This window comes from Rosa rugosa, chromosome 3, assembly GCF_958449725.1.
Source record: "Rosa rugosa chromosome 3, drRosRugo1.1, whole genome shotgun sequence".
Taxonomy (NCBI): domain Eukaryota; kingdom Viridiplantae; phylum Streptophyta; class Magnoliopsida; order Rosales; family Rosaceae; genus Rosa; species Rosa rugosa.
Window position 1 is genome coordinate 26025911 of NC_084822.1, and position 23771 is coordinate 26049681.

The window sequence follows — 23771 nt, forward strand, 5'->3', positions numbered from 1 at the left end:
CCACCAGCCCGGTACGAGAGCGTGATTCACTAATAGATGCCATGGTCACCTCGTGACCTAGTGATCTCCACAGATCACAACAATTTATTGTTCCTCAACAATAAAACTCAACACCTCTCACAATATATTGTTTCTCAACAATAAACTCAATACCTCTCACAATATATTGTTTCTCAACAATAAACTCAACACAACTCCAACAATACATATTATTTCACGTAATAATATATATACAGACATTCACACAGGAATGTCTAATACACCAACAATAGTTCATATGATTGCAAAATAAAGCAATTAAATATATTGGGTTCGTAATATGAACCACGTGAGGTTTACTCACCTCGATAATCCCGCTGCGTCTTCAATTCAGCTCAAAATACGATCCACAATCGTCCACCAACTCAAACCGTCAATCACCTAGTCCAATAATGATCTTGACTTAGCCAACAACTCAAATATGTAATTAAACGACGATCCAACGCTCAGATTCAAATTAAACGATGATCCAACGGTCGGATCTGAATTTAATGATGATCCAACGGTCGGATCCTCACGGATCGCCTTTAGGATCATCCTCCAAAATTATCACGAAGATCCAACGGTCAGATCTTCCTGAATCGCCTTTACTAACATCTTCACAAAATTATATGAAAATCCGACGGTCAGATTCTCACGAATCGCCTTCCGAATCACTATTTCTCAATTATACGAAGATCCAACGGTCGGATCTTCGCCCGTGACCTCACAAGGTCACCGGGACAGTCATACGATCAACATATCCAAAATTGAAGCAAAACCGATGGTCAGATCTTCACAGATCGTAAACCGAAGATAAACGTAAAAACGTTAAATAGTAACGTCAAAACGTAAATCCACTATTTATCAACTTTTTCTAACATGACCATGTTATATATCAAAACGCTCGTATGGATGCATAGATCATCGCCTAGATAATGAAAACTCGAAATATGGTCTGATGCGCCGCCACAAGCGGTGGTCAGTGGGCGGTCAACGCGGCGGTCAACGCCGGTCAACCACCTCAGATGGCAAAGTGACCAACTACAAACTGGTTCAAAATGAAAGGGTGGTCGACTTTCATACCTGGAGCTAAGCCTGGTTCGGCCTAGATCGTCCTAGATCAAGCGTTGAAGTTGGATTAATCTCGTGCGTCTGATCAGATTCCAGATTGAATCAGGGACGTCGAAATCTTCAACTCGTGATCTTTCACTCCACACTCCAAATCGTCAAGCAAGGCCTATATGGGGATGATCAGGGGGAGGAGGAGATCACGAAAATGGGAACGATCGGCCCATGCAACGCCGGAAAAATGGAATTCCGGTCGGGTCGGATTCCTCTTGGCTGGCTTCTTCGATCTCCATCTGGGGGCAGCGGCGGGGCAAGGCGACACCGGAGGGAGGCCGGGCTTGGAGCGGCGATCACCATGGTGTCCGGGTCGTGGCCGGAGGACGCCGGAGGAGGAAGGAAAATCCGGGTCGGGTCGGCTAAGACCCGTTGGGTCTGACGGTCGAAAGAAGAGAGAGAACGGAGAGAGCTGGGGGACTGTTCAGCAAAAATGAAAATGTTTCGTCCTTAAATGAAAAATCAGATATTTTTCCTATTTATAGAAAATTCCCAATTTTCAAATATTCATAACTTAATCATACGAACTCCGAATATTGCGTTCTACATGTCCACGAACTCGTATCGACGAGCTCTACAACTTTCATGAAGGAAGTTTTCCCAAATTTTGAACGTATAAAAAGTCAACTTTGTTGACCCCCTAAAAACGTTCGTTTTCGAAAATAAAACCGTTCGAACTAATTCCACAACTTCTCCAAGCTTCGTACTCGCTCCTACTATCGTGAAATCATTTCTAAAAATCCACGGAATTTAATTTGGATTTTCCAGGGTATTACAGTCTACCCTCCTTAAAGAAATTTCTTCCCGAAATTTGAGCGTAAGTCAATTCCTCTCGATTAAGGTTGACCTAACCATCGAATCTCCATCTTTCCCAAAGCTGTAGTAATCTACAAAGCCTCAACCCTTGTATAAAAATACATTCCTATAGCCACTAAATCCTTTCATCACAAACGTAAACGCACAACACAACTGTTCAACATCAATCCACATCAATTACACAAAATCATCACATGGATCATCTCATAGATCCTCACATAGATCTTCACATAGATCATCACATAGATCTTCACATAGATCATCACTCTGTACTGGCATACAAGCACAGTAAACACTCTCACAAAGTGTTTCGCTACTCAATTAGCATCACGGTAAATCTCCATAGTAAAACTTAAGATGCATCACTCAAAACAAATCATCCCCAAAAGCACGCCAATAAATTATGTCATCCAATGATGATGACTTGGGCTTGCTCAATCCTTGGGTTAAGCACTAGGGCTGGCCAATTGGGCCTGAAGAAATCGGACCATCCACATTTCGAACCGGCCCAAACCACTTTGGGTTTAACATTTGGGCCTACTATTCGGGCCGAACAATTGGGCTTACCATTTGGGCCTACCATTTGGGCCTACCATTCGGGCTTACTATTTGGGCTTACTATTTGGGCTTACTATTTGGGCTTACTATTTGGGCCTACCAATCGGCCCACCAACTTCCAGCTCGGCTACGGTATGAAATTGTACATACCGTATATACGTATGCATACCGTACAGATCGTATATACGTATGCATACCGTACAACTGTATATTCGTATGCATACCGTACAGACCGTATATACGTATGTATACCGTACATACCGTATATACGTCGTATATCAAGCATATACGAGATCCAAAAATATTTGTAAGAGGTAAGGTTCGAACTCCCGACCTCAAACACGAAGGTTTTGCTCCCAACCACTGAAGCAAGAGCTGCCTTCATTAATATATGCTCACGTGTTATATTTATTATGTCATAAGCGACATAAATAAAATAACGGGGGAGGCAAGGTTCGAAACCTTAACCTGCTGCACAAGGGCTTTGCCCACCAACCACTGGAGCACAAGCTGTGCTTAATATAATGTGTACAAATGTTTTACTTATTATGTCATAAGCGAACATAATAAAAATAAACGAGAGGCAAGGTTCGAACCTCTGACCTCTTGTACATGAGCCTTGCTCTTCAACCACTAGAGCACCAGCTGCTCTCGTTACTATCCATGCAACTTCTTTTATTTATTCTATCATAAGCGATAGAATAACAACAAACTGTCGGTACACTCCACGTGCCACGACACGTCTCTTCCGTGATTTACGGAAAGCAAATCACTTTCGGCTAAAGCTGTCTGCCACAGCGTCTCGAGGTTCGGCCTGTCCCCTTACACGCTCAACACGCGCCAACAGCTTTTCCGGGTTTCGGGGCGACTTTAATCCAACGCGTGGATTCAAATTCTGAGATCGTTCATCCAACGGTGGAGATCTGCTCACCTTGTTCTATAAATAGGTGCATTCTGGAGAAAAACTGTTCACTCCAAAAGAAAAGAAATTTTTCTTCCGAGCTCAAGTCTTTCTCTCTCAACTCTTCAGCCTTTCTCTTCTCAAATCCTTTCTTCATCAATTTCAATCCTTCTCTTCTGATCTTCTCTCCCATCTAGTTGATTCAATCCCCATCTTTCCTCTGAACTTTCAGATCTTCAATATTTTCCTCCAAATCTTCAATCCTTCTTTCTCAGATCTTTTCTTCCATTTGAAGATTCGATCTCATCTTTCCTCTGAGAATCTCAGATCTCCAATCACCAGTTCAACAACTCCAATCCTTCTAACAAAATCTCCCTCAAACACTAAACCATGTATTCCTCGATTTCCACATCCTCTCACCCCATGACCCAAGAGCCACGAACTCTGCAACTAATGGAGCTCCAAACCCCGCAACAAATGGAACCACAACAACAGCAACCAACAGAGGAGGGAGGAAACACCCAAGCAGCTGGAAGTAGTGCCAACATGGATTTCTGGCGAAGCCGTACCAGGTGGATTCCTACTCCAGAACAAATAAGAATCCTCAAGGATCTTTACTATGTCAAGGGATTTAAGTGCCCAACTACAGAGCAGATTCACGAGATCTGTCTCCAGCTGAACCAGTATGGGTATGTTGAGGGTAAGAACATTTACTTTTGGTTCCAGAACGTCAGGGCTCGAGAGAAGCAGATGAATAGGTGTAATCAGGCTGCTCCAGTGCCCATGAGAACTAGTTCTCTTGGTACTGGTAGATCCATTGATCTCAATTTTGGGTCCACTGGTTCTACTGGTGCTGGTGGATCCATCGACATCAATTTTGGGCCAGCTGGTGGATCCATTGACATCAATTTTGGGTCCACTAGTTCTACTGATGATGGTAGATCCATTGATCTCAACTTTGGTTCCACCTATTCTACTGGTAATGAAGGATTTATTTACTTAAATTTTGTTTCGTATTCTTCCTCACACTTCAACACTAATACCAGTACAACTCTTTTGGCACAACAGGAGGACAAACATCCCTGCAACAACGAGGAGGAGATCACCAGGAGGTTCAAACTATTCCTCTGTTCCCCGTGCACGGCGAGGACGTCTTTGGTAACCTGAAGGCTACTTCCGAGGAAGGTAGCGCTTTTGGTTACTATTCTGGTGGCTCAGGCGGTTACCACAGTGGCTCAAACGTTTCTCTTGAGCTCAGCCTAAATCCATCCGGAGCTGCTGACTAGGCTTAGTATAGCATAGTCCTCGTTTTTTTTTTTTTTTTTTTTTTTTTTTTTTTTTTGTAATATAAAATCAATGAGATGGTGTGCATGTTTTCTTTTCTTTTTGTTTAACCAACAACAACACCAAGGATCGAACCTTGGTCACCCAATACTATTTTCAAAACCATAAACAACTCTACTGCACACATCTTTCATAATGATGCAATAAAAACAATCACTCAAAAAGAATCCAACAATCAAATAAGTCGCATCGAGGTCTAGCTAGTATCCTCTGAGTCAAACCAAACACAAACAATTTCGTCGTTAGAATTAGGGTTTAATAAAGCTAAACACATCCTGAGTTAGCTAGGAAAAACCCACATCCTTAGAGTTACCCATACAAATCTTATAAAATCTCAACCATTTCCTCTATTAATTGCTCCATTAAACTTACCACAATTCATACCCTATGAATTTACGATTTAGAAACCGAATCAAACTCCATATCACATAGTAATTCACTTGAACCACTATGGATATACCTAACAAAGTCACTAAAATCAATATCCGAAATTGCGTTTAACTATATCACCTAAGATCAATCACCAAAGGCACACACTCTCATCCAACATCCTTCACAAGAACTGATTCCAACTTTCCCAATTAATTACACCAAAATCAACTCCATTTCAAAACTTTAAGTGTCCCGCCTACTTAAACTTAAAACACAAACAACCTCAAATTCACTTCAGTCCAACTCCATACTACGATCCAAAACTTAAGAAAACTAGTTCACAAAATCAATTTCCTTCACTTAAATAAAACTATGTCCACAAGTCATAGTCAGGTCAACAGACCAAGGTGTCCAAATGGAGAATTTCCAATCCAGTTGTCTTTGTGAAACGCAAAATATCAATCAAAAATGATGCTCGCAACATCAACCACGTATATAAAACACGTTCCTCGAACTCGATTCAATTTTAGAATCACTAAAATTACTACTAGTCCCACTTCAATAACCCTTATGATTATAGGTACTTGTAGATAACTTAAATATATAGTCGTTCGTCTCAATCACTCGAACACAAGATCAAACTCCGTTCTCGCACCTCAAACTCTGCTCAACAACTTACAAGCACATGGAAGAATTAACCACAATAATTCCTTCCCTAACCGCAACACTACTCACAACTCCACATGAGTCAAGAATCTATTCAAAAACATTAGTATATCCAACTTAAAAAGGCAAAATTACTATCGATTAATACTCGTATCCACATTACAGACGAGCATAGGTCCACACCATGCCTTCAACCAAACACTTCAACAATCAAAAGAACCTCATTTCCATAAAACAATCCTCGTTGACTTAACAGAGTTGAATCAAGAGGTTTCTATTCCTCAAGGATTGTAACTCGCGGCCACTGAACTTATTCCAATACGAACCTACAAGACAACTGTAAGGTTCTAAGTACAACCCCTTCGAATCTCCATCACCTAAGGAGTATAGTATGCTTGGCTAATACATGTATAACACCTAAAACACAGTATAAGTCAAATACAAATTCATATTAACCAAGTCAATACTATAGGGAAGGTATTCACGTTCCTAAAACGACCTAGCGGCCTAAACAACTCCCAACACTCACGCATACCCAATGACTTAGCCAATACCGAAGAGCACACGATGGGGATCCGCTGCAGACGGGCCATCACTCGGAAGGTATTGACACATCACCAAATATGCACCTTACGCTCTGATACCAAACTGTCACGCCCCGGATTTTGAATGATAAATTCAAATCCGAAACCTGAATAATTACAATTACAAAAAAACCAAATCTCGAAACTTCGAGTTCATTATTACAATTCACTCTCACAATATATTATAAAGCTCAAATGAGCATAACACACCTCACAACTTACAATTGTTGTAAAACTCTAACAATTGCTCTAACCGCACGATCACCGTCCTGGTTCTCCTGTCCTGTAGGATTACCCGCTACACAATTTGAATAGTGTACCGGGAGTTGCAACAACACAAAACCCGGTAAGCTTTTTACAGCCAGTATGAGTAAACAAGAAAGAACTGTTGATTTATTAGATTTCAAGACTACCACAAACCCACGTTACTTTCTCACTCTCATATATATATATAGACACTTATGAGTTACTCTCAATTTAGCTCATAAGATCACTCACTCTCATATATATATGTAGACACTTATGAGTTACTCTCAATTTAGCTCATAAGATCCCTCACTCTCATATATATATATAGACACTTATGAGTTACTCTCAAATTCGCTCATAAGATTTCCCAACATTTGGTAGACAGACTCATATATATATATAGACACTTATGAGTTACTCTCAATTTAGCTCATAAGATCACTCACTCTCATATATATATGTAGACACTTATGAGTTACTCTCAATTTAGCTCATAAGATCCCTCACTCTCATATATATATATAGACACTTATGAGTTACTCTCAAATTCGCTCATAAGATTTCCCAACATTTGGTAGACAGACTCATATATATATATAGACCCTTATGAGTTACTCTCAATTTCCCTCATAAGGTTACCATATATATATTGACACTTATGAGTTACTCTCAATTTCACTCATAAGGTCACTCCACATTTGGCAGACAGACTAGAGCTCTAACTGAACGTAACCACTCGTCCGGCCACAGACGTGATTACGATTTAATACTATTAATAACCACCAGCCCGGTACGAGAGCGTGATTCACTAATAGATGCCATGGTCACCTCGTGACCTAGTGATCTCCACAGATCACAACAATTTATTGTTCCTCAACAATAAAACTCAACACCTCTCACAATATATTGTTTCTCAACAATAAACTCAATACCTCTCACAATATATTGTTTCTCAACAATAAACTCAACACAACTCCAACAATACATATTATTTCACGTAATAATATATATACAGACATTCACACAGGAATGTCTAATACACCAACAATAGTTCATATGATTGCAAAATAAAGCAATTAAATATATTGGGTTCGTAATATGAACCACGTGAGGTTTACTCACCTCGATAATCCCGCTGCGTCTTCAATTCAGCTCAAAATACGATCCACAATCGTCCACCAACTCAAACCGTCAATCACCTAGTCCAATAATGATCTTGACTTAGCCAACAACTCAAATATGTAATTAAACGACGATCCAACGCTCAGATTCAAATTAAACGATGATCCAACGGTCGGATCTGAATTTAATGATGATCCAACGGTCGGATCCTCACGGATCGCCTTTAGGATCATCCTCCAAAATTATCACGAAGATCCAACGGTCAGATCTTCCTGAATCGCCTTTACTAACATCTCCACAAAATTATATGAAAATCCGACGGTCAGATTCTCACGAATCGCCTTCCGAATCACTATTTCTCAATTATACGAAGATCCAACGGTCGGATCTTCGCCCGTGACCTCACAAGGTCACCGGGACAGTCATACGATCAACATATCCAAAATTGAAGCAAAACCGATGGTCAGATCTTCACAGATCGTAAACCGAAGATAAACGTAAAAACGTTAAATAGTAACGTCAAAACGTAAATCCACTATTTATCAACTTTTTCTAACATGACCATGTTATATATCAAAACGCTCGTATGGATGCATAGATCATCGCCTAGATAATGAAAACTCGAAATATGGTCTGATGCGCCGCCACAAGCGGTGGTCAGTGGGCGGTCAACGCGGCGGTCAACGCCGGTCAACCACCTCAGATGGCAAAGTGACCAACTACAAACTGGTTCAAAATGAAAGGGTGGTCGACTTTCATACCTGGAGCTAAGCCTGGTTCGGCCTAGATCGTCCTAGATCAAGCGTTGAAGTTGGATTAATCTCGTGCGTCTGATCAGATTCCAGATTGAATCAGGGACGTCGAAATCTTCAACTCGTGATCTTTCACTCCACACTCCAAATCGTCAAGCAAGGCCTATATGGGGATGATCAGGGGGAGGAGGAGATCACGAAAATGGGAACGATCGGCCCATGCAACGCCGGAAAAATGGAATTCCGGTCGGGTCGGATTCCTCTTGGCTGGCTTCTTCGATCTCCATCTGGGGGCAGCGGCGGGGCAAGGCGACACCGGAGGGAGGCCGGGCTTGGAGCGGCGATCACCATGGTGTCCGGGTCGTGGCCGGAGGACGCCGGAGGAGGAAGGAAAATCCGGGTCGGGTCGGCTAAGACCCGTTGGGTCTGACGGTCGAAAGAAGAGAGAGAACGGAGAGAGCTGGGGGACTGTTCAGCAAAAATGAAAATGTTTCGTCCTTAAATGAAAAATCAGATATTTTTCCTATTTATAGAAAATTCCCAATTTTCAAATATTCATAACTTAATCATACGAACTCCGAATATTGCGTTCTACATGTCCACGAACTCGTATCGACGAGCTCTACAACTTTCATGAAGGAAGTTTTCCCAAATTTTGAACGTATAAAAAGTCAACTTTGTTGACCCCCTAAAAACGTTCGTTTTCGAAAATAAAACCGTTCGAACTAATTCCACAACTTCTCCAAGCTTCGTACTCGCTCCTACTATCGTGAAATCATTTCTAAAAATCCACGGAATTTAATTTGGATTTTCCAGGGTATTACATCTCCAACGTCAATCTCCTTGATATTTTCTGATTTTCACGTTGTTCTCTCTCCCTTTTCATGGCCATCAACACAATTAACTCCTCCAAGAATATCTCTTTCCTTTAAATTCTCCCTTGAATTACTCCAATCGAAATCTTCAATTATATTTCTGATTTTCAACGTTGCCTCATTCTTTTCCTCTTGTATTACACGGCAAACACATATAAATCCTCCAAAAATATCTCTCATGCGTCACAAACCCTAATTTCCATAGGCCTTTATCCATTTTGCCGAAAATCCAACTTCTCTTGAGAGTTCTTGGGCCTTTATGCGTCACCTTCAAGCCATGTCATCTTCTAATGTCTTCAAGAAGCTTCTCTCAATGCCATGACACTTCATTTTTCCGTTTTCCTTTCTTGGTTGCTTCGAGGGTCTTGTTGTGACAAAGTTTCCTTTTCTGGACAAGGTTTCCTGGTTGAAACAAGATTTCCTGGTTGGACCAGGAAAACTTCATTTCTTCGTTTCAGCTCATTTATGCAGTCCTTGAGCTCCCTCCAAAGTTCTCCAACTCTTCTTTCCCTTTTGAGCTTATTTCAGCTTGTTTGCTCCAAGGACCTGAAAATAGAAACTATTACTAAAAATGGAAACTTTCTAAAAATAGTAACTTTCCTAAACAAGAAAGATTCATTTAAGGAAATAACTAAACAAATATGAGAAAATAACAGTTAAAACGTCGCATTAAAATGCTCCTATCATCTTCTTCTTTTTCTTTCTCTTTCTGGTTTTTTTTTTCTTGCAGATTTGCTACCGGTCCGGTCACTTTTTGGCCGGTTTCCTGGGAGGTGGTTCCTGTTCCTGGAGCCTGGTGTCTGGGTTGAGATGGTTCCCAAGTTTAACGATGAAAGACGGTCTGAAAACTTATGAACCGGGCAAGGATCCCTTTTTCTCTTCTTGGAGGGCTTGTTCGATACTTCTGGTGGCGGGTTTCGGTGGTTCCGCCGCCAGTTCTGGAATCCTGGGATTGAGGGCTTCAGTATATATGGCGGTGGTGGCTAGAGTTTGAAGGCTACGAATTTAGGGTTTCAGGGTTAGGGCTTCGTGCTGATAACATGTTTAAGGAAAACTGAAATTGGGAGAGAATTGCTGTGTACTTTCATTGATAATAGGGGCCTCTTTATATAGAGGATTACAATGCATAAAGTCTGAATTTTACAAGGAAAGATAATCATACATTGAATGGATATCTATAAGATTCTCTGAGATTATCTCTAATTAAAACCCTATTACCACTAGGTCAAGTAACCTAAAGTTTGGGCTAGACACATATTCTAGATTTACTTGAACATAAACTAAATAAAGACCTGTTCTTAAGAAATTTTCTTTTTCTTTTTCTAGTCGGTAGTTTACAAATAAAAAGTATAGAAATGAAAAGAAAAATATACAACAAACAAAAATTTAAAAATCAATATGAAAATTCTCAAATCTTTCGAAAGAACATGCATTAAGATGTTATGGGTTTATGAAAAGCAACAAAAAGTCATAAACATGAGAGAACCCATACAAGAGGTAAAGAGGTAGATATATATACCTCTGGTAAATCATTGATTCTACGAGAACAATAACTAAACTCTCCACTAGCAATAATCCTCTTCGTATTGGTGTTTCTCTAGACCTTAATTTGCCGGAATTGTACTAGAAGAAAGAGATATGATATGGGTTATGGATGTACGTACCGACCCATCAGTCTACGTTCATTTTATAGACGGAGTGGGGGTTGGTGGGAGGTTCTAGAATAGAGATTTTTGAGAAAAAAAAAATTAATGTGATTTCCAGAAGTAGACGAGATTTTGAAAATATAGTGTGCGAGTTGAAAAACAATGTGCGGTTTTAAAAAAAGGGAAATGATGGAAAAGGTCATATTAGAGTGTGAAATGATAAAAAGATCACTTTATCTTGAAGAATCTCAAAGCTCAAATCTTCTTCGTTTTGATCAGAAATCCCAAATAGAGCTCCGATTAGAAATCCAAAAGATAGAAGACGATTATCTGATCAAAACCTAAAACCTTGATCCGATTTTGATCGGAGCTTTTTTTTATCCCAACTCTCTCTGTCTCTCTCTCTCTCCAATGGCGTGCTTCTTCTTCTTCTCTGTTTCTCTGCCCTCGCTTCGCATCCGGAGCTGATAGGAGCATTTTAATGCGACGTTTTAAGTGTTATTTCCTCATATTTACTTAGTTATTTCCTTAAATAAATCTTTCTTGTTTAGGAAAGTTACTATTTTTAGAAAGTTTCCATATTTAGTAATAGTTTCTATTTTCAGGTCCTTGGAGCAAACAAGCTGAAATAAGCTCAAAAAGGGAAAGAAAAGCTGGAGAAGTATGGGGGAGCTCAAGGACTGCATAAATGAGCTGAAACGAAGAAATGAAGTTTTCCTGGTCCAACCAGGAAATCGTGTTTCAACCAGGAAACCCTGTCCAGAAAAGGCAACTTTGTCACAGCAAGACTCCTGAGCAAACAAGGAAGCATGAGTGGAAAAATAAAGGAAGTTGACGTTGGAGGAAGATTCCTGGAGGCCCTAGGAGACTATATGGATCAAAGATGACACATGGAGGCCCAAGAACCTTCAAGGTTAATTTGGATTTTCGGCAAAATGGATAAAAGCCCATGGAATTAGGGTTTGTGACGCATAAGGGAAGATTTATATGTGTTTGCCGTGAAATGCCAAGAGAGAAAGAAGGAGCCAACGTGAAAATCAGAAATATATTTGAAGATTTCGATTGGAGGAAATCAAGGGAGAGTTTTAAGGGAAAAGAAATATTTTTGGAGGAATAAAATCTGCATTTTGTCATGAAAATCAAGAGAAAATCAAGGGGAGACGTTAAAGGTAGTCCATGGAGAGATTTAAGGAAGAAAAGGTTCAAAATGTGTCCAAATTCATTGTCTAGGTTGATTCCTTGATATTTGGCCGAAAATGAAGAAGAAAATCAGATTAAATCCATATATATTTCGGCAACAATATATTAGGGACTTATTTTGAAGGCTTTTGATTGGTTGGGTGACACAACAAAGATTACATGGCACTACGGGATTGGTCGAAGCTATGTGGAATTATTAAATAATTCCTTGGGAAAATAATAGAAGATTCATGAAGCTTGGAGGCCAAGTCCAACGTCCCCTATATATACTCCCCATATTTTGACGTTTTACAGACCTCATAATTCAGAAAATTCTCTCAAACGTCAAACCTCTCTCTCCATCCTCTAGTGCAATCCACGGTTTTCAAGCAAGGAAGAAGAAGAAGAAGGAGCCGTGAGCATCATCATCCATCCTCCACCTTGAAGACTTGCTTCCAAGATTCAAGAATCCAAACGCCAAGCATCCATCCCCATCTCTATCTCACGGTGTAATTCAACCTCTTTCTTTGTAACCTTGTTTGATTTTCTGTTAGGTTAAAAATTGCACAACGTGTAAAATGTCACCCAACGTAATTTCACTCGTATTCATTAACAGAATAGAGTTTTAATTATTTCGGGTTCGACCCATTCAAGACAGAATGTGTCTCTTAATTACAATCCCTTGTTACAAGGGAAACACCCTTTGATTCCATTTATAAAGAAATCAGTGTGTGGTTGTTTGTTTTTGCGGCTGCACCTGAATTTTGGAATGGGTTGCCTACGTACCCAGGAAGGGATCAAGCCACTCGTAGTTCAAGAGTTCCAATTAGTGAATGACCCATTGGAAGGCTTGGATTTTTGAAATAGGAATAGTGTTTAGGATGCGGTTGCATCTAGATTATTTGATTCCAGATTGCCTACATACCCTTGCGGGATCAAACCACATGTAGTTCCAGTATTTGGGATTTAAATGGGTAGATGACTCATTTATTTTTGGATTTGTGTTTGAGATGTTTGTGAGGGTTTAGAGCCCTTGATTTTGCTTTTGGGTAATTTTGGAATGATTTGATTTTTCTGGTGTTTGGGTGAATTTGACTGATGGAGTCAGAGATTCGAATTGGCTGAATTTGACTGGTGGAGTCAAGGATTCGATTTGAATTTGTGGTTGCATCTAGTGGGTCGCTAGATTGCCTACATACCCTGTGAAGGGATCAAACCATTGTAGTTCATATGGTGTATATTTGGGATTTTTCTTGGTTTTGTACCAAAATGATATTTTTAGGTTCCGAAGTATTTTTTTTACGAAACCAATGTCCAGGTATTTTTGATTTGGACACCCGTTGTGTTGAGCCTTGCCGAACTCTTCAAATGGGCCCTAATTTAAGATGGGCTTTGCTTGTGAGTCATTTTCCTTGGTCTACCATCCATCGAGACCCTTTTAGAGGCTCGAATTGATTCAGAGGCCCAGCTACTATTTCCTCTGTTCCACTTCTATTTTGTTCTTCCACTTCTGTATTCTTCTTTTCCTTTTCACTTCTTCCGTTTCTTTCTTCTACTGTCTTGGACAAAGTCCAGAACCAAACTGGAATCCACCTTGACTGAAACTGAATTGGAGATTGGAGATGGGTACATAAGAGCTTCCACAAAGCCAATGGGAGATGGGGCTGGGTCTTTATTCTTGGCGAAAGAAGACAACCTCTTATTTTGTTATCTGAGTTTTCTCAGGCCAGCGGTACATTTGTGAGGCCGAAGTGGTGGCATCTCACAGCAGTAAATTGGAACACCGTCATCCAAAAGAAGAAAGCATGCGATGTTGGAATCATGGTCGGGGATCGCTGTTTCTTATTGTTTCATTTGTAGAGCAGCGACATGATGTCAACCAAATGTTTGATGAAAGGTCGAAGACGAATTATGCAGCAATCTCCTTGCTAAATTCTGGCAGAGGTAGTCTTCGTGAGCTTTGTCTTATTTCAATTTTGATTAGAAAGCATGCCACCGCCAAGCTTTCATTGAATTTTCAAACTTGGCTAAAAGACCACCGCCAAGTCTTTTTTTTATTATCTTCTTTAACATGCTAGCTTTATTTTATGTATATTTTGGTTTTGTCTTGGTCTGTTGAAGAAGACTTGATCATGTAACTTAATTAAGTGACTCTCCAAGAGGTGCTTTTGTCATCTTACTGAAGAAGAATTCGGCCACATGCAGAAGTGACCCCCAAAGTGCAAGATCAGCTCTCTTAGTCATTTGTTTTCCCATCCTTCTTTGACTTTTACTTTGAGAGAAATCCCACCAAGCTCGTTTTGATTTTAAGAACAGAAGAGCCAAAGTTTCAAGGACTCTCCTTGCTTGGATGTTTTTGTTAGGATAATCTGACAGGGAAGCTTTTTGCTTGCTTTTTTTCGCTGTCAGTGAGGATGGAGGTGATGAGTTCATCTCTGTTTTTTTTTTGACATTCCTGCTTGCAGATTTGTTGCAGGCTTCGGTCAAAGCTTTGTGTCACTGCTGGAACTTGAGAGCAAAGCCCCTGCTGCTAGGATTTTATGAACCAACAGTAGTCACCCGGAATTTGAGGGCAAAAATGGTGCCCGAAGGCGTCGCTGGAGCTCGACGATGATACGGCACCCTAAGGCACGCCGTGCAGGAGCTCGACGACAACATCGGCACCCTAAGGCACGCCGTGTCGGAGCTTGAAGATGATACGGCACCCTAAGGCACGCCGTGCAGGAACTCGACGACAATATCGGCACCCTAAGGCACGCCGTGTCGGAGATACGGCACCCTAAGGCACGCCGTGTCGGAGCATATATGATATGATACCCTACGGTATCGCTGGAGGCGATGGAGGCCTGCATCATTTGAGCAAAGGAAAGGTACAGATTGGTGAAAGTCTCACCCTCTTCTTTTCTTTCTTCCTCTCCTCGGCTGCTGTCCTCTGCTTCTTCACAGTCCTCCTCACGCAGCTATGCTCCTCCTTCTTCTTTGGCTACGAGGGCCTTTTTATATTCAGCATGCTTGGGTAGTCGAGATTGAATGGATCTCACCAGTTTTAGTTTGAATGGGAATCATCCTCTCTGCAAAGACCACGCCAGCTTGTATTTGTCTTCTACTTGATTTCTTTATTATGTGGAGTCTAGGAGTGTTTTTGAAGATAAACTTGATGGAATCATACTTTCCTTCAATTATATACTTTGTTTGGACTTTGAACACATAGTCCTACACTCCTCCGTACCTTTTGCTTTTAGTCTTCTGATAATCAAAGCAAAACTATAACTCGCTTTATGAAGAAACCCAACAGCAGATAGACCTCTGGAAGAAGCGTGCCACTTTCACACTTTCTCCTTCACCGAAAATGTTTTTTTTTTTCTTTTTGGGCTTTTGAATTTATTTATTTTCGGTTTCAACATTTTCGTGGAATTGTTTCTAGTTGACAATAATATTTGAACAAAGTTTAAATCCGAATTCTTATGATTGAATGAATTTTCGATTCCTATAATTGTGATTCTAAGTTGCTTTTGTGAGATTGTTCAATTAAATTTGCTTTACAGAAAACTTTTATATGTTTATGTTCTTTGGTGGCCAACTTAGGATATATGCATGTAATTGATGCTAGATTTAAGTTTATGATTCACCTAATAGTTTTGTGAACTTGAATCAAAAGTAGTAAAGGCTTTGGACAAAAGTCGAATTTAATTGAAAAGGATTGCAATTAGATGAACTTTTTCATACTAAGTTGTGCACTTAAGTTGATAACCTTTCTCTATGTGTATTGCGTTGAACATATTTTGATTAGCTAGCTTTCTAGACTTTGATTGCATGTTTGATAGGATTGATCTAGGTGCTTTCACTTAGGTTAATTAGTAAGGAAAGTAAAATATGGGAAATCATTTGCTTCAAATGTTTTACATGATCAACTTCGTTCTCATGACATTGAAGAACAATTGTAGGGTTGAATCGAATTTGATACTTTGAACGATCCCTATTTATTCTATACTAACAACTACATTTTGCAGGGTTAATTGCGCGCTTACTTTTAGCGTACCAGGAGCAGGACGACGTTGTTTGGATTTGAAATCGATTTCGAGCTTGGAAAATGTTGAAAATGGAGCATGCGGTCGTTCCCATGAGGAGGTGCTGGAGCACGTGTTCTCGTTCCTGCAGTCGGACGGCGACCAAAACTTGACCTCGATGGTGTGCAAGTTGTGGTAGATGATCGAGCGGTGAGCTGAAAATTCAGAGCTTTGGTTTTTGCATTATCGGTAATTTGTGAGTGATTCTTATCCTTTCTTCAATCGCATTGGAAATTTTCATTTTTGTTTTTACTATTCTCGCTGTTCCTTTGTGTTTTGTATGATTATTGGTAACTTCTCTGTGAAACTGTGAAAGAGGAAAATGAAGCAACATGTTTGATCTGGAAGAATTTGTCTAGATGATTTAGCATCACGCGACTTTCTTTGGTTTGAGTTTGAATCATGAACACTTCGATGAAGCAATCCGATGAAGAATATGGCCGGAGGTTGCAGGAATTTCAGGCCGAATTAATTAGGCATAGATTTTTGTGCAGATAAAGTGTTTGATGAGATGCTTGTGAGAAATAGTAGTGACCGCGATTGTAGATTGACTCTGTTTTTCAATTTCTGATTGTGTTTGTTTTGGTTTGGTGAAGGTTAGTTACCTTCAGAATGATAATACTATGCTGGAGAACAAGCAAAAAGAGCTGAAGGGATACATAGCTTACTTCAGTCTATAGAAACTTTCATGAATGCTTATGAGGTTTGTGTTTGTGTTTGCGTGCCGATTATTAATGCCTGTCAGTTTATGTATGTAGTTCAGGAACTTAATGTGAAGTGTTTGTAAACCCTAGGCTATTGTAGACATAATGTAGGAGCCATATATTTTTGGAAGGAATAAAGTTCAAACAAATGCTCAATGGCCATGAATGTGGGAGCCAATCACAAAGCTGTGCATCATGAAGATGGCAAAAAGATAACCAGGTTTGGATATGATATTATACGTTGAGATCTCTCTTTTGCATTCCTAACAAACCCAGTCTTTCACATTTATTTGTAAAGCTTCTAACTGATGCGCTATTTTAAAAGAGGGACTGACCTGGAGAGTGTGACCATAGTTCAACGTGATGCTTTACTGGTTTTCCGAACCCTGTGGTGTGTGTTTTTGTACACTGTCTTCTAATTGTTGAGTTATTTAAGCAACTTGAAGCCTCCTATATGAATTTCGAAACTTGGTCTGCAGATGGGCATGAAGGAAGATAACAATGAAGTCACTTTGAAGACGAGGATTTTATCTCTTGAGCTTCTGCAGGTTATATTAAAGATTATTTGTGATTTTAAGTGCATGCTTTTATGGATAGATGCTTACATACAAAACAGCTAATACTGTTAAATAACTTGAAAGTTTTATTTAAAAGTAATTTCTTGAACTTATTAAGTATGAGCTTCCTCTTTCTAAGACTATGGATGGAGAAAGGAAGATATGTATAATCCATGAAGATGACTTCCTATTCATTGACTTATATAAGGAGCTTTCCTTTTACTTATTTTCAGTGTTTTTTGAATAATATGATTTATTACTTGGTCTTTCAGGGTTTGTTGGAAGGAGTTGGTCATCCATTTACTAGGAACTTCCATTTTATTGATTCACTGAAAGCATACCTATCAATCTATCATATGCTTTGTTGCTAGCTTCAGTTTCGCCGTCCCCTATCATATTACAGGTTTACATATATTCTTCATCGGATTTAGGTAGAATATTCTATGAGATTTTTGCTTCTGATCATTAGTTTCCTTCCTGCAGTATGCAACTGGAATTTTTTTTTAGTGCTTTTGTTGCGGTTTAGAGAAAGTCTCAAGGTGCGTCTATGATCTACACAAATAGTTACAGAAATTACCTTGACATATTATGTTCTTTACGCCAACAATTTTTATTCAGGGTGAAATATGCATCTTCTTTCCTTTGATAGTTCTTCGGTCCCTGGATGGCTTGGATTTACCCATGAACCAAAAAATGAGTGTCCTTAGGTATTGCCTTTTCTGGTTATCACATTGCTAGTATCTTGAACATGTTACTCTCAGTTTTCACATGGCTAATGTGATCACTATGATTTTGAATTTCTTTTTCTGGTCGTCTAATGAGGTGCGGGCTTGCAGGATGGTTGAAAAGGTTTGCAAGGATCTTCATATGCTTGTTGAAATATTTGTGAACTATGACTGTGTGATCTTGAGGCACCGAACTTGTTTGAGCGGATGGTATAATTTACTTACTGTTTCCCAATGATGTACTTCATACTTTCCAAATATGGTATTCTTGTACATCTAATACTGCAAGGTATTCTGACTCTTCATTTGGTTACAACTCTATCCAGAATATCTCAAGGGATGCAAAATGCAGATCCAATATGGCTGTTGCGTCCCAGACTACTTCAATAAAGGGTTCATCTCTTCTGGTAATTAGTTTAACGATTTACTCCTTTCTCAGTTTTGGCTAGTTCATCATATGCTTTCTTGCTGCTATACATTCATTGATGGTAGCACAGGTTGCTGGATGACCTCTTTTTCCTTAACCTTGCCAGTGTCTTGTGAATGTGCTTAAATCACTCGTAGATTGGGAAAAGTCATGTGGAGAATCAGATAGAATAAAAACACTCAGTCTTTGGAAGGAGATGCTTCAGCTAAAGAGTCTGTTGATGTGAAAAGCAGGCAAGATGCAACCACTAACTTTGAGAAGGCAAAAGCTCATAAGTCTACAGTGGAAGCTGTCATATCTGAGGTGGAATAAAGTGATGCTGTATTACTAATACTTTTGTATCTCAAGTGCATTTTTATAAATGGAATAAAGAGAGGGGAAAAAAATACAAACAGTACCCAACTTATAGTCCACTCCGAATTTCTATACCCAAATTTTCGAAACTATCACAATAGTACCCAAAATAGCCAGCTCGACTTAATATTCGTACCTGCCGTCCATGACGGCATTAAACCGCATGCCACATGGAGTATTTGATGGATATTTGTGTCATTTACTTACCCAGCCCTGTTCCCGAGTCCCCTTGCTTTCTCCGTCTCTCTCTCTCTCTGAGCATGAACTCCATCGTTGTCTAAAAATACTCAAGCTCCTCATCATATTCTCCTCATCCCAAGCTACTTGAATCTCAATCGAATCCATACATTAACTAGCAATATCCCATCAGCTTTTGAATTACTACTATCTCTCTCTCTCTCACATTACGAAACAAAGAAATAAGCAATGGCTCTAATGAGACCTTTATTGCTGTTATGTGTTCTTCTTGTTCTCTCTTTGAGTTCTTCATGTTATAGTAGCAGCTTCTAAGAGAACTCATTACTTCATATTTATGTTGATGATGCTAATCGTGAACCAACTGGCTCAGAGAGAATTATGAATGGATCTGTGGCTATAGCAACTTGCATCTTAGAAAGGAATTGAAGTGGTTTCTTTTGGTGTCAGAATCTGGGTTACTAGAGGAAAATCCCATTAGCCTCTCAATCCAATCCATAAATTACATTCAATTGCATGTCCACAAGTCTAAAGAGAAGAAGAGCAGGACTCCGATCTACCAGTCTACCAGATTTCTTTGACCAACAAAAAAATCAACCAGATTTCATGAATCAAAAATTCAAAATCCATCACCCAAATCCTAGAATCCAAACCCGAATTTTACAAAGATGCACAATAACCTCAGAATCTGCTTCCGGTCTAAACCTTGAGCTTGAATCTGAACTCGTAGATCTTCTTAGATAGGTTTAGGGACAAGAATGTAAAGCAAACAAAGCCCGACCCAGAACCCAGATTCAAGAACGTGTTCTTGGCGAAAGAAGGTAATAGCAGATTTTGGGGTTTTGAATTTCTCGCTGACGGCGCCAAACACGGGGAGGGAGATCATCAGAAGTCCGTCCCAGATGGCAGAGACTTAATCGGGAATTTGGGGAAGAAGAAGAGATAGAGAAGAAGCCGATTCTTTTTTTTTTTGGAGAATAAAAGCTGTCGGGCTTAAAAATAGAGAGAGGAAAAAAAAATTTTAAAAAAAAGTCTGAATTAAGATAAGAAGTGACCAAAATATCCCTTAAAATATGCCACCTGTCACAACAGTTAACGTCGTCATAAACAGCATATACGAAAATTGGGTAGGATTGGAGACTCCAGGTACTAATGTGATAGTTTCGAAAATTTGGGTATAGAAATTCGGAATGGGCCTTAGGTTGGGTACTGTTTGTATTTTTTTCCCTAAAGAGAGAAAACACCATAATTTTGTTGGTGGTTATATACTTTTTTGTTTGACGTATAATGAATGTAATGCAGCTGTTAGAACATATGCCTTGCAGTATTTGTCCAACTTTAGGTGAGAAATTCTTAGAAGAGGTTCATAGTCTGATGGTTATACAATACAACAAGGTTCTTAGAAGATCATCAGTGACTTTGACAGTTACATGATCAGTGACATGTCAGTTACATGATTAGTGACATGTTCACGACTGTGACACGGCCAGTGGTATAGCCAGTGACTTAAGGTTAACAGTGACTTAACTAACTAGGTACCTGGCCTGACTAGTTAATTGGTCAGTGACATGTGTATAACAGTGACATGGTCAGTGACGTACAATGTCACATAACTAATGTGACATGGATATAACAGTGACTTGGTAAGTAACAGTGATTTTGAGAGTTACATGATTACTGACACGGTCAGTGACATGACAAGTAACTTGGCCAGTGGCATAGCCAGTAACTTGGTCAGGAATTGACAGTGACATGGTTAGTGACGTGTATAACAATGACATGGTCAGTGACGTGTGTTAACCTCATGTCACAAATTATGTAACTGATCATGTAACTGACCATGTAACTTACAATGTATGTAACTGAACATGTAACTGATCATGTAACTGAACATGTAACTGATCATGTAACTGATCATGTAACTGAACATGTAATTGATCAGGTAACTGACCATGTAACTTACAATGTATGTAACTGAACATGTAACTGATCATGTAACTAACCATGATCAAAATTACTTCCACAGGTAAATTGGTTCAATTCTTGCTCCTCACCCAGATTCCTCTCGAGGAGATTTCTCCTCACACCCATATTAGCCTTGAGAGGATTTCTTCTCACACATATTCGTCTTTAGGGAATTACTTTACTCCTCACCCAAATTTTCTTTAAGAGGATATCTCCTCACCTAGATTTCCCTTGAGGAGATTACTCCTCACCCATATTAGCTTTGAGAGGATTTATTCTCACACAGATTAGCCTTTAGGGAATTATTTTACTCTTCACCCAAATTTTCTTTAAGGGGATATCTCCTCACCCAGATTTCCCTTGAGGAGATTACTCCTCACCCATATTAGCCTTGAGAGGATTTCTTCTCACACAGATTAGCCTTTAGGGAATTATTTTACTTATCACCCAAATTTTACTTGAGGGGATATCTCATCATCCAGATTTTCCTTAAGGAGATTACTCCTCACTCATATTGGTCTTGAGGGGATATCTCCTCATTCAGATTTCCCTTGAGGAGCTGACCTCAAGTCACTGTTAATCACATGTCACTAACTAAGTAACTGACCATGTCACTAACCAAGTAACTGTCAGTAGCCAAGTCACAAGTTAATAGCCAAGTCACTGTTAATCACATGTCACTAACTAAGTAACTGACCATGTTACTAACCAAGTAACTGTCAGTAGCCAAGTCACTGACAGTGACTTGAGGTTAACAATGATTTGGCAAGAAATCCTTCGTATGGGGACCAAGAATAAGAAATCATTGCCTTCAAACAAATGGTTCATAAACCTTAATGAGAATGACTATAGTGCATAGAGCACATGTAGCATAGACCATTATAAAACTTACATCATTGTACAAATCTTTCAACAAAGCTTCAAGCATAAAAAAAGTGAGATTGCACGGGATGAATATAATCTAGATGCCCGAGAAGAGTAAAAAGACATCTATGCATCTTGTAGTTCCAAACTTTAATATTGTAATCGTCCCCTGCAAAAACCCAACACAGATCAATTAAAACCTGAACTGTACCATCTACAAGTTAATGATCTTCTATAAAAATAAAATACAGAATTGCATCATTCAATTAACCATCTAAAAACCATAATAGTTCCTATCAACGTGTGATTGAAAGGTTAGCTTTCGATATATAAAGACAGATACAGAGTTGATCAGTATATCAACTGATGCAGAAAATCTATACATGTAGACTGTAAAGAAATGAAACTATAAGCTTGGTGCAAGTTATAATCAAGTGTAACAGAAAATTTATAAATTGCATACAGTTCTCGGACAATCCAATACCATCTCTGTAAAATAATTGACAAACAAACACATGAAAGCAGTGTATAATAAAAACACATATCCCTCAGATGTAATTTTATCTATTCCTGCACAAACATAAAGATCATTGCTGTCAATTTATGCACTCTCCTAAGCCTCTAACATGACTAGAGTAAAAAGATATCTCAAGTATATCAAAGGCACAGTAAAATGGGATGGGGTTCACTAAAGGATATCTCATTCTAGACAGGGCCATATAGACAGACATTCTACTAGTGGACATTGAATGTGTCTTTGTCCTAACCTGGTCCCTTGGAGTAGTAAAAATTAGCCAACTATAGCCAAGTCTTCCTGTGAAGCAGAGAATCAATTTTTGGCGTAAAATCTTCACTGATATTCACTTGTTTCTGCATAATCCACCAGCAGCCTTGTGGTCTGAAATTAACCCTTCCAATTTGGTGGAAGTTCTACCAAAGGACCAAACATGTGAAATTTAATTACAACTCTCTGAGAGAATTTTCATTTTTCCTCTACAACTACAACTCTTGTATTCTATAACGAGCAAAACAGACAAGCCTAGATACATTGAATTGGTAATTCCAAAGAAATTGAGGGGTAAAGTTAAAAGAGGAAGTACTTGATAGTTACAGTGGAAGCTGTAGCGGAGCTCAGGGTCGATCTCAGTAAGAGAGTAGTCGTGGTCATAGTCCTGAGCGCGCTTGCGAGGGACATGCATGGTTGATTCCTCCCCTGCCTGCTGCCGTGTCACTTTCAGCTTTGCATTGCCGAAATCATCCTCCTCTTCATTTGCATAACAAGTAGCCACCAACCACAGATAAGTTAAGATCCTTTACCTCCTTGGTTAACATTTTGCACATTCAAAATGCATACCACTCTGTCAAAACTAACCACAGTAATTCACAGCTGAAACTAAATTCTAAACCACACAAACTAATCGTGGCTTCATAATTAGCAGATCACCATACCTCACTAACATCATTAATTGAATTCATGTTAAACCGTGGCTTCATAATTGGCAGATCACTATACCTCAATAACCAGATTCAAATCCATCATATAATAACTCACAATATTCAAATCACATCAGTATCAGTTATGCATAACAAGTGTTCGATAAAGTACCTGACAGATGAGGCGATTGAGATTGGTGTAAGTGGGACGCTCAATGTCCAGAGATCGGCGGCAGATGTCGTAGATGGCCTCATTATCGAGCAAAACAGAC

General features: G+C 39.4%; 1 long non-coding RNA gene across 8 annotated transcripts; it reads left to right on the forward strand.

The window, feature by feature from the left end:
• The first annotated feature begins 13501 nt into the window (after window positions 1–13501).
• On the forward strand, window positions 13502–20433 carry LOC133741263 (uncharacterized). 8 transcript variants are annotated; one of them, XR_009861758.1, is made up of 12 exons: window positions 13502–14151; window positions 14673–15077; window positions 16218–16977; window positions 17069–17198; window positions 17304–17369; window positions 17458–17526; window positions 17808–17938; window positions 18019–18074; window positions 18154–18242; window positions 18372–18470; window positions 18587–18667; window positions 18794–20427. It is a non-coding gene; the product is annotated as an uncharacterized LOC133741263 (long non-coding RNA). The 8 variants fall into 8 exon arrangements; XR_009861760.1 differs by lacking the exon at window positions 13502–14151 and having other exon boundaries at window positions 14174–15077; window positions 16218–16470; window positions 16871–16977; window positions 17079–17198; window positions 18794–20431; XR_009861759.1 differs by lacking the exon at window positions 13502–14151 and having other exon boundaries at window positions 14174–15077; window positions 16218–16424; window positions 16871–16977; window positions 18794–20431.
• Window positions 20434–23771: the final 3338 nt, after the last annotated feature.